The sequence below is a fragment of the Meles meles genome, chromosome Y (assembly GCF_922984935.1).
Source record: "Meles meles chromosome Y, mMelMel3.1 paternal haplotype, whole genome shotgun sequence".
NCBI classification, from domain to species: Eukaryota; Metazoa; Chordata; class Mammalia; order Carnivora; family Mustelidae; genus Meles; species Meles meles.
Window position 1 is genome coordinate 42,302,544 of NC_060088.1, and position 11,659 is coordinate 42,314,202.

The following is an 11,659-nucleotide window of genomic DNA, read 5'->3' on the forward strand; positions in this document are numbered from 1 at the left end:
ACCAGTATTGATGACGGAGCATGACTGTGCAGGTTTCCCTGTGTGCTGCAGTCCTATTGGCCACCTGTGAGTGGGCTGGGCTCCGCCATCCCTATGAAGGTCATTCTGTGAGGTAGTATGGGGCTGTTTTTATTTTTTAATTATTAATTTTTATTTTTTCCATTCGTCAGTTCATCAGGAGCAGCATTTCTTGGTTTGTCGGGAGCAGCGTCTGTCAGTTTGTCGGGACCAGCATTCGTCGGTTCACCAGGCAGTGGCCTCGCCAGCCCGGCAGAGGGCTCGTCAGCCCGGCAGCGGCCTCGCCAACCGGGGACCAGCACTGCCAGAGCGTCATGAGAGTTGCTGGGCAGCGGCCTCACCAGCCAGGAAGCAGCTTCGCCAACTGGGGAGCGTCCTCGCCAGCCAGGGAACGGCCTTGCCAGCCAGGGAGCGGCCTCGCTGGTGAGCAGCGCTGCCGGAGCATCATCATCAGGAAGCGGCCTCATGGGGGAGCGGTGCCACCAGGAGTGCCATCATCGGTCTCATTCCTAACAGCAGGAGACTGCTCTCCACTCTCTCTTCACCTGGAAGCAACCCTTGTAGTCCTGCATCACCATGGTGCTCCAGGGTGTCCTACTAACCCGCAGAGAGGAACCAGTACCCCTGAAGAGCATCTCTGTGACCTTGTCCATTAGTGAGTTTGTGGCTCGTGTGTCTGCTACCTTAAACTACAAGAATGAGGAGGAAGTTCCTTTGTAGACCTTCTTTGTGTTCCCCATGGATGATGACTCAGCTGTCTACAGCTTTGAGGCCAAGTTGGATGGGGAGAAAATTAAAGCAGAATTAAAGGAGAAAACAAAGGCCCACAGCATCTATGAGAGTGCCATCAGCAACCGCCGCCAAGATTTCCTACTGGAGGAGGACAAGTACTCCAAGGACATCTTCTGTTACAGTGTGGGGAACCTGGACCCAGGGTCGAATGTAGCAATCACCCTGAAGTATGGGCAGGAGCTCCACTTGGAAGCAGATAGATCCCTGCACTATGTGCTCCCAGCTGTCTTGAATCCTCGATACCGTGGCTCTGGATCATTTGAGGACAGTTGCCTTGATATGAAGACTCCTGTCGTTCCTTTGGAGGACCTGGCCTCTACACTCAGCATGGTTGCCACCGTCAGTTCCCAGCATGGCATTGAGAGGATCCAGTCCAATTGCCCCTTCAGTCCTACCAAGTACCTTGGAGAAGATAAGAGACTTCTGCCCAGGTTTCCTTGGCTGATGGATACAAATTTGATCAAGATGTGGAACTCCTGATTTACTACAGTGAGGTGCATACCCCCACTGTAGCTGTGGAGATGGGGCAACCTGGAGACAACTCAGATGGTTTCATGAAAGATCCTTCTGCGATGGTGTATTTCTGCCAAAATATCCCAGAATCTCAGTCACCTGTCATCTCTGGAGAATTCATCTTTCTCAGGGACCACTCAGGAAGTATGCAGTCCCCCATAAGTAAACAGGATAACTCTCAGCTACGCATACAGGCAGCCAAGAAACACTGATTTTGCTGCTGAAGAGTTTGCCTATGTGCTGTTACTTCAATATCTATGGATTCGGAAGTTCCTATGAGAAATTCTTTCCGAATAGTGTGAAATCCACTCAGCAGACCATGGAAGAGGCACTGAGGAGAGTTAAGCTTATGCAGGCTAACCTGGGGAGCCCTGGGGTACCAGCCATTGTTATGTAGCAGGAATCGTGGGGTAGCGGGAATCATCGGGTTGGGGGAATCGTCGGGTAGCAGGACTTGTAGAGTAGCGGGAATTGTCAGGTAGGGGAAATCATTGGGTAAGGGAAGTAATCGGGGTTGCTGTCCTGGTCATCGTCACCTCTTTGTAAGAGAAGGCCCTGACTGGTTGGTTTGATTTTTGATGCATGGGGCGAAATAAAACTTTACTTGGTCTTCACTTTGTGTCAGTCTCATTCCTTTGATCACGGACCCTAATACCCTAGAGCCCTTCTTCTTTCTGGAGGGCAGGCAGAAGGCTGCGTAGTGGCTCCAGCATTCCCAATCTGGAGGGCTTGCAGACCAGGAGGGTGAGAACCGATGTCAGATCACAGAAGCACCATTCATGTCAGTGCCAAGCACATGGCCATTCCAATGTGCAGCGTCTGAATTGAGATCTCCAACACCTGAGTCAGGGCGAGTGTCAGATGGTCGCTCAAGCTGGAGTTTGTGTCTATGATGGACAGTGAATAGAGTGGTGGCCTCATGAGGCCATGAAGGTTTTCCCAGGCTGGGGCTTGTGAGCTGCTCTGAACAGCAGGCTTTTCTTCTGCAGGACAGGAGGAGTCCGTTTTGATGGCTCCAAGTTTCCCCCATATGGAAAGACAAGGTAGCAGAGATGACCGCATATATGTCTGGAAAGCCCAGCTCAGCTTATAATTTCAGCCCAAGAACAAAGTTGATTCGATATGGTCACTCGGGGGCAAGGGCCCAGGGGCTGAGTTTATAGGGAACCTCATGCTGATGGGTCACAGTGATTGCTTGTGTCCAGGGAGACTGTAGAATGTGTCGGGGTCTCAGGCGCCATGCAGGATTCTCTTCCCTTGATGGTTGGGCGCAGCTCCCAAGAGCCAGGTTGCCTTCTGGGGACAGGAGGTGTTCTGTTTTGTGGCTCAGGGTCCAAACCTTGGATCATATGTAGGAATTCCAGAACCGGCCTCTGGAGGCAGATGCCTGCAAGGCTAACCTAGGGTTCCATTGAGGTCCTAGGGTCATGTCATGTTCCATCTTCTGACTCAGGGCCATTGATGTGGGTGACTGCCTGGAGGTAGGTGTCTGGCATGTGTCAGACTGTGCATTTCTGTCCAGAGCGGCCAACGAATTTGGGGTGGGCTCAGGAGCCCTGCTGGTGTCTCCCAGTCTAGAAAGTTTGTGCAACTATGACGGCCAGAATATCCTTCGAGATGACAGGGAGAGTCCTGTGCTGTGGCTCTATATGCCCCATTGGAGGGCCTGTCAGCCAGGGCTTTGGGGACAAAAGTCTGGACACAAACTCGGGTTAGGGTGAGGGGGAAGGTGATGATAGGCCCGAGCTGCAGACCATGAGGGCAGTGAATCAGGATCTGAAATTAGGGCAATGGGGAGACAGGAGCGTAGACTTTTCAGTATGGGTTGTGTGTCTCGGTTGGTAACGGAATGGAGGGGTCTTTTTTTTTTGGATTTTGATTACTTTTATTTATTTTTTTTATTTGTTTATTTACAGCATAACAGTGTTCATTGTTTTGGCATCACACCCAGTGCTCCATGCAGTATGTGCCATCCCTATTACCCACCACCTGGTTCTTCAACCTCCCACCCCCCCCACCCCCTGCCGCCCCTTCATAACCCTCTGGTTGTTTTTCAGAGTCCATAGTCTCTCATGGTTCATCTCCCCTTCCAGTTTGCCTCAACTCCCTCTCCTCTCCATCTCCCCGTGTCCTCCATGTTTTTGTTATGCTCCACAAATAAGTGAGACCATATGATACTTGACTCTCTCTGCTTGACTTATTTCGCTCAGCATAATTTCTTCCAGTCCTGTCCATGTTGCTACAAAAGTTGGGTATTCATCCTTTCTGATGGAGGCATAATACTCCATTGTGTATATGGACCACATCTTCCTTATCCATTCATCCGTTGAAGGGCATCTTGGTTCTTTCCAGTTTGGCGACCGTAGGCATTGCTGCAATAAACATTGGGGTACAAATGGCCCTTCTTTTCACTACATCTGTATCTTTGGGGTAAATACCCAGCAGTGCAATTGCAGGGTCATAGGGAAGCTCTATTCTTAATTTCTTCAGGAATCTCCACACTGTTCTCCAAAGTGGCTACACTAACTTGCATACCCACCAACAGTGGAAGAGGGTTCCCCTTTCTCCACATCCTCTCCAACACACGTTGTTTCCTGTCTTGCTAATTTTGGCCATTCTAACTGGTGTCAGGTGGTATCTCAATGTGGTTTTAATTTGAATCTCTCTGATGGCTAGTGATGATGAACATTTTTTCATGTGTCTGATAGCCATTTGTATGTCTTCATTGGAGAAGTGTCTGTTCATCTCTTCTGCCCATTTTTTGATATGATTATCTGTTTTGTGTGTGTTGAGTTTGAGAAGTTCTTTATAGATCCTGGATATCAACCTTTTGTCTGTACTGTCATTTGCAAATATCTTCTCCCATTCCGTGGGTTGCCTCTTTGTTTTGTTGACTGTTTCCTTTGCTGTGCAGAAGCTTTTGATCTTGATGAAGTCCCAAAAGTTCATTTTTGCTTTTGTTTCCTTGGCCTTTGGAGACATATCTTGAAAGAAGTTGCTGTGGCTGATATCGAAGAGGTTACTGCCTATGTTCTCCTCTAGGATTCTGATAGATTCCTGTCTCAGTTGAGGTCTTTTATCCATTTCGAGTTTATCTTTGTGTACGGTGTAAGAGAATGGTCGAGTTTCATTCTTCTACATATCGCTGTCCAGTTTTCCCAGCACCATTTATTGAAGAGACTGTCTTTTTTCCATTGAATATTTTTTCCTGTTTTGTCGAAGATTATTTGACCATAGAGTTGAGGGTCCATATCTGGGCTCTCCACTCTGTTCCACTGGTCTATGTGTCTGTTTTTATGCCAGTATCACGCTGTCTTGGTGATCACAGCTTTGTAGTAAAGCTTGAAATCGGGTAACGTGATGCCGCCAGTTTTGTTTTTGTTTTTCAACATTTCTTTAGCAATTCGGGGTCTCTTCTGGCTCCATACAAATTTTAGGATTATTTGCTCCAGCTCTTTGAAAAATATCGGTGGAATTTTGATCGGAATGGCATTAAAAGTATAGATTGCTCTAGGCAGTATAGACATTTTAACAATGTTTATTCTTCCAATCCAAGAGCATGGAACAGTCTTCCATCTTTTTGTGTCTTCTTCAATTTCTTTCATGAGTGTTCTGTAGTTCCTCGAGTACAGATCCTTTACTTCTTTGGTTAGGTTTATGCCCAGGTATCTTATGGTTCTTGGTGCTATAGTAAATGGAATCGATTCTCTAATTTCCCTTTCTGTATTTTCATTGTTGGTGTATAAGAAAGCCACTGATTTCTGTACATTGACTTTGTATCCTGCCACGTTACTGAATTGCTGTATGAGGTCTAGTAGTTTGGGGGTGGAGTCTTTGGGGTTTTCCATATAAAGAATCATGTCATCTGCGAAGAGAGAGAGTTTGACTTCTTCCTTGCCAATTTGGATACCTTTTATTTCTCTTTGTTGTCTGATTGCCATTGCTAGAACTTCTAATACTATGTTGAACAAGAGTGGTGAGAGTGGGCATCCTTGTCGTGTTCCTGATCTCAACGGGAAGGCTGCAAGCTTTTTCCCATTGAAGATGATATTTGCTGTGGGTCTTTCATAGATAGATTTTATGAAGTTTAGGAATATTCCCCGGAATGGAGGGGTCTTATTTGTCCATGGGAGATTCTGCCTCTGTGGGGATTTTGCACGGCTCCCAAGGTTTTGGTGAATTTCTGGATGAAGGGAAGAGAGCTGTTTTCCATCTCAGGGGCCTGCCATAGTAGGGATTCCAGAGTCGGCTTCTGGGTCCAGGCGCCTGGAGAACTTGACCAAGAGTGAGGATTTTGGCCTAGGGGAATTGCAGGCCCAAAATGTGGTCTCCTGGTCCAGCTATGAGGGTAATTTTTTGCAGTCAAATGCTCTACCACTGAGCTATACCCCCAAGGGGAATTTTTTGAAAGTTTGCTCAGGCTGATGGTCACAATGCCTGTTTGTGGACAGGGCTACCCTCATGAGTGGTCGTGGTCTCCTGTCTACGGAGCTGGCTCCCACTCTGAATGCTAGACCCCCATCCGCAAAGCAAGCTTTTACTCCCATGGGGAAGGAGAAGTGCTCTTTTGTGCTTGAGGATCCCCCATTGGCCGGGATTTGAGCTATGGTCTGGGCACAGATGCCTGAACACCCAGGCTGGGTAGAGATGACAGCCTTGGGCCTGTTCCCATCCCATCTGCAGCGCATGGTGCCCACTATCTGGGGGGCTGTTGGGAGGTCAGTGCTCAGGCTCTGTCAGACAGATCATTAGTGCACAGTGCGGCCTGCATATTGGGATTCTGTCTAGGACCGTGCAGGATGATGCTCACTTGGGGATCCTGGGCAGACCCATAGGGCCCCCCTTCTATCCGGAGGGCAGGGAGAAGGCTGCGTTGGGGCTCCAGACTTCCCAATCTCGAGGGCTTCCTGTGCAACTGTGACGGGCAGAATTTCCTTTGGATGGGCAGGCAGAGTCCTGTGCTGTGCTCCAGAGTTTCCATCCTGGAGGGCCTGTCAGTCAGGGCTTTGGGAACAAAGTGTTCTGCAAACACAAACTCGTGATAGGGTTAGGGTTGAGGTGATGGCATGCTGTGCTCCAGAGTTTCCATCCTGGAGGGCCTGTCAGTCAGAGCTTTGGGAACAAAGTGTTCTGCAAACACAAACTCGTGATAGGGTTAGGGTTGAGGTGATGGCATGTCTGATCTGCGGACCATGAGGGCAGTTCCACGGGATCTGAAATTATTCGGGAGACAGGAGCGCAGGCTTTTCTGTCTAGGTTGTGTGTGTTTGTTGGCCACAGAATGGAGCAGTAGCCTCATGGGGACATGGGAGATTCTGCCCCTGTGAGGATTCTGCCCGGCTCCCAAGGGTTTGGTGTCTTTCAGGGGAAAGAGAAGAGTGCTGTTTTCCGTCTCAGGGGTCCGGCCATAGCAGGGATTCCAGAGTTGGCTACTGGGTCGGCGCACCTGGAGAACCAGACCGAGGGTGAGGATTTGGGCCTAGAGGAATGTCATGCCCAATATGCGGGCTCCTGGTCCAGCTAGAGAGGGGGCTGGTTTGAAAGCGAGCTCAGGCTCTGGGTCACAATGCCTGTTTGTGGCCAAGGTGGCCCTCCTGGTTGGGCTTGGTCTCATGGGTCTCATGATCCTCACGGAGGGATTCTGGGCAGACCCATAGGGCCCTTCTTCTTTCTGGAGGGCAGGCAGAAGCCTGCGTTGGGATCCCGAATGAAAAATCTGGAGAACTTGCGGCCCAGGAGGGTGAAGATGGAATTCTGAATGCACAAGAGCTGGTTCAGTTCAGTGCCGAGCATATGGTATTTCCTTTGTGCAGCATCTGACTTGAGATCTCCAGCACCTGAGTCAGGGCACATGTGAGATGGTCACTCATGCTGGAGTTTCTGTCTATGATGGCTGACGAATGGAGGGGTGGAATCATGAGACCATGGAGTTTTTCCAATGCTGGGGCTTGTGAGCTGCTCCGAACAGCAAGCTTTACTTCTTCAGGACAGGTGGAATCCGTGAGGATGGCACTAGGAAACCCCTTATAGAAAGATATCGCAGCAGTAGGCAGCGCCTGGATGCATGGAAATTCCAGTTCCACTTACCCTTCCAGCCCAGGAACAAGGCCATCTCAGTCTGGTGGCTCTGGAACAAACGCCCAGGGGGGCTGAGGTAACAGGGAGCCTCATTCTGATGAGTCACAATGCTGGATTGTGTACAGGGAGACCTTAGAATGTGGCTCTGGCTCAGGCGCCATGCAGGATTCTCCTCTCCTGTGGGTTGGACGCAGCTCCCAGGAACCAGGTTGCCTTCTGGGGACAGGAGGTGTTCTGTTTTGTGGCTCTGGGATCAATGTGGACCAAATATAGTTATTCCAGAGTTTACCTCTGGAGGCAGATGCTGGCAAACCTAAGCTAGGGTTCCGTTGAGATACTAGGGTATGTCAGGTTCCATCTTCTGACTCAGGGCCATTGACCTGGCTGTCTGCCTGTAGGTAGGTGTCTGGCCTTTGTCCGAATGCACATTTTTCCAAGGCGGCCAAGAATTTGTTGTGGGCTCAGGGGCAGTGCAAGTTTCTCCCAATCTGGAGGCTTTGTGCAAATGTGACGGGCAGAGCTTACTTCAGGTGGGCAGGCAGCATCCTGCGCTGTGGCTCCAGAGGCCCCATCCTAGAAGTCCTGTTGCCCAAGGCTATGGGGACAAAAGTTTGCATACACAAACCTTGGGTTAGGTTTAGGGGCGAGGTGATGGCAGGCCTGATCTGCAGACCATGAGGTCTGTGCCTCGGGATCTGATCAGCAGAATGGAGTCGTGGGAATGCACGCTTTCCTGTCTGGGTTGTATGTCTCAGTTGGACATGGAATGGAGGAGTGGCCTCATGGGGCCATGGGAGATTCTGCCTCTCTTGGGGTTCTGCCCAGCTCCCAAGGGTTTGGTGTCTTTCACGGGGAAAGGAAGAGTGATGTTTTCCGTGTCAGGGATCAGGCCATAGCAGGGATTCCGAGTCGGCTTCTGAGTCCGGACGCCTGGAGCACCCGACTGAGGGTGAGGATTTGAGTAATGGACATGGCAGGCCTGATATGCGGTCTCTTAATCCAGCTAGCAAGGGGGCTTGATTACATGCGGGGTCACAATGCCTGTTTTTGCCCAGGGTGGCCATCCTGTGTGGGCCTGGTCTAAAGGGCCAAGCAGCTGACTCCCTCTCTGAGGGTTTGACCCTCATCCCCACAGCAAGCTTTTCCTGCCATGGGGATGGTGTAGTGCTCTGTTGTGCTTGAGGTTTCCTCATTGGTTCTGATTTGAGCTAAGGTCTGAGCACAAATATCTGAATACCCCGGCTGTGTAGATATGAAAGCCTCGGGCCATATCTGGTTGCACCTGCATGATATGGAGCATGCTACCTGGGGATGATATAAATTGGGGGCTCTGGCTGTGTCAGACAGAGCATTAGTGCTCAGGGAGGCCTAGCACATTAGTGTGCCGTTGAGGGCCGTGCAGGTTGACTTCACGTGGGGATTCTGTGCAAACCCATAGATTCCTTCTATCTCGATGGCAGGCAGAAGGCTGCATTGTGGCTCCAGAATTCCCTATCTGGAGTGCTTGCGGGCCAGAAGTGAGAGGACGGAAGCCAGAATTCACGAGCATCGGTTCAGTTCAGTTCCAAGCGCCTGGCGATTCCAGTGTTCAGCATCTGACTCGAGATCTGCAGCAGCTGAGTCTCGGTGAGTGTAAGATGGTAGCTCATGCTGGAGTTTTTGTCCATCATGACCGAAGAATGGAGGGGTGGCCTCAGGAGGCCATGGAGGTTTTCCCAGACTGGAGCTTATGAGCTGCTTTGAACAGCGACCTTTCCTTCGCCGGGATAGGAGGAGTACATTCTGATGGCTCCTGGCTCCCCCATATGGAAAGACTTGGTAGCAGAGCTTACCACATAGATGCCTGGAAAGCCCAGCTCAGCTTACCCTTGCAGCCCAGGAACAATGCAGTTTCGATCTGGTGACTCTGGGGCGATGACCCTGGGGGCTGAGTTGACAGGGAGCCTCATGCTGATGGGTCACCATGCTGGCTTGTGTCCAGTGAGACCTTAGAATGTGGCGGGGGCTCAGGTGCCATGCAGGATTCTCCTCCGCTGAGGGTTGGACCAGCTCCCAAGAGGCAGGTTGCCTTCTGGGGAGAGGAGGTGTTCTGTTTTGTGGCTCAGGGATCAAGCATTGAAACATACGAAGGTATTTCAGAACTTGCCTCTGGAACAGATGCTGCAAACCTCACCTAGGTTTCCGTTGAGGTCCTAAGGGCATGTCAGTTTCCATCTTCTGACTCAGGGCCATTGACATGGGTGTCTGCCTGGAGGTAGACGTCTGGCATGTGTCAGAGTGCGCATTTCTATCCAGAGCGGCCAAAAAAATTGGTTGGCTCAGGGGCCTTGCAGGTGTCTCCCAATCTGGAGGATTTGTATAACTGTGACGAGCACAGTTTCCATCGGGATGGAAGGCAGGATCTTGCACTTTGGCTCCAGAGGCTGCGTCCTGGAGGGACTGTCAGCCAGGGCTTTGTACAAAAGTTTGCAAACACAAACTAAGGTTAGGGTGAGGGTCAAGGTAATGGCAGGCCCAATCTGCGGACTGTGAGGGCAGTGCCCGAGGATCTTAAATTAGTTGGACGGGGAGGCAGGAGTGCATGCTTTTCTGTCTGGGTTGTGTGTCTTGGAAATAAGGGGTGGCTTCATGGGACCATGGGAGATTCTGCCACTGTCGCGATTCTGCCCGGCTCCCAAGGGTTTGGTGTCTTTTGGGGGGAAGGGAAGAGTCCTGTTTTTGTCTCAGGGGTCGGGCCATATCAGGGATTCCAGAGTCAGCTTCTGGGTTTGTGCTTCCTGAGAATGAGATGGAGGGTGAGGATTTGTGCCAAGGGGCATGGCAGACCCACTAGGTGGGCTCTTGGTCCAGCTAGAGAGGTAGCTTGTTTGAAACTGGGCTCAGGCTGAGGCTCACAATGCCTGTTTGTGGTCAGGGCCACCGTACTATGTGGGCGTGGTCTCATGGGCCATGCAGATGGCTCCCACACTGAGGGTTTGACACCATCCCCACAGCAAGCTTTCCTGCCATGGGGAAGGAGGATTGTTCGTTTGTGCTTGAGATTCCCCCATAGGCCGGGATTTGACTCATGGTCTCTGTACAGATGCTTGAGTACCCAGGTTGGGTAGAGATGACAGTATCTGGACTTGGCACATCCCACCTGCAGGATATGGTTCCCGCTCCCTTGGGGCTGATGGGAGGTCAGGGCTCAGGCTGTGTCAGACACAGCATTAGTGAACAGGGCAGCCTAGGATATTGGGGTGCCGTCGAGGGCCATGCAGGTGGATCCGCTCGTGGGGATTCTGCACAAAGCCATAGGGCCCTTTTTCTTTCTGGAGAGCATGCAGAAGGCTGTGTTGTCTCTCCAGAATTCCCAATCTGGAGGGCCTGCTGGCCATGAAGTTGAGGAAGGAAATCTGAACGCACAAGCGCTGGTTCAGTTCAGTGATGAGCGCATGATCATTCCAATGTTCAGCATCTGACTCGAGATCTCTAGGACCCAAGTCAGGCCGAGTGTCGGATGGTCACTCACGCTGGAGTTTGTGTCCATGTTGGCTGATGAATGGAGGGGAGTCCTCAAGATTCCAGGGAGGTTTTTCCAGGCTGGGATTTGTGAACTGCTCCAAACTGCAAGCTTTCCTTCTATGGGACAGGGGGAGTCCGTTTTGATGGATTCAGGGTCCCCCATATGGAAACACTTGGTAGCAGAGCTCACCGCATGGATGCCTGGAAATCCCAGCTCAGCTTACAGTTGCAGCCCAGGAACAAGGCAGTTTCGATCTGGTGGCTCTGAGGCGAATTGCCCAGGGTGCTGTGTTGACAGAGAGCCTCAAGCTGATGGATCACAATGCTACCTTTTTCCCATGAGACCTTAATATATGGTTGGAACTCCAGCGTCATGCAGAATTCTCCACTCCTGAGGGTTTTACACAGCACCTTAGAGCCAGGTTGCCTTCTGGGGACAGGAGGTGTGTTGTTTTTTGCATAAGGGACCTAGCGTTGAAACATAGGTAGATATTCCAGAACTTTCCTCTGGGGACATTTGCCTGAAAACCTAAGCTAAGATTCCATTGAGATCCTAAGGGCATGTCTCTTTCCATCTTCTGACTCAAGGCCATTGACCTGGATGTCTGCCTGGATGTAGGTGTCTGGCATGTGTCAGACTGTGCATTTCTGTCTAGAGCGGCCAATGAAATTGGGTGGGCTCAGGTTCCTTGCAGTTGTCTCCAATCTTGAGGGTTTGTGCAACTGTGATGGGCAAGTTTCCTTTGAGAGGGCA

General features: G+C 50.7%; 1 pseudogene; it reads left to right on the forward strand.

The window, feature by feature from the left end:
- The first annotated feature begins 594 nt into the window (after window positions 1-594).
- LOC123935804 lies at window positions 595-1,720 on the forward strand (annotated as a pseudogene).
- The last annotated feature ends 9,939 nt before the right edge of the window (window positions 1,721-11,659 follow it).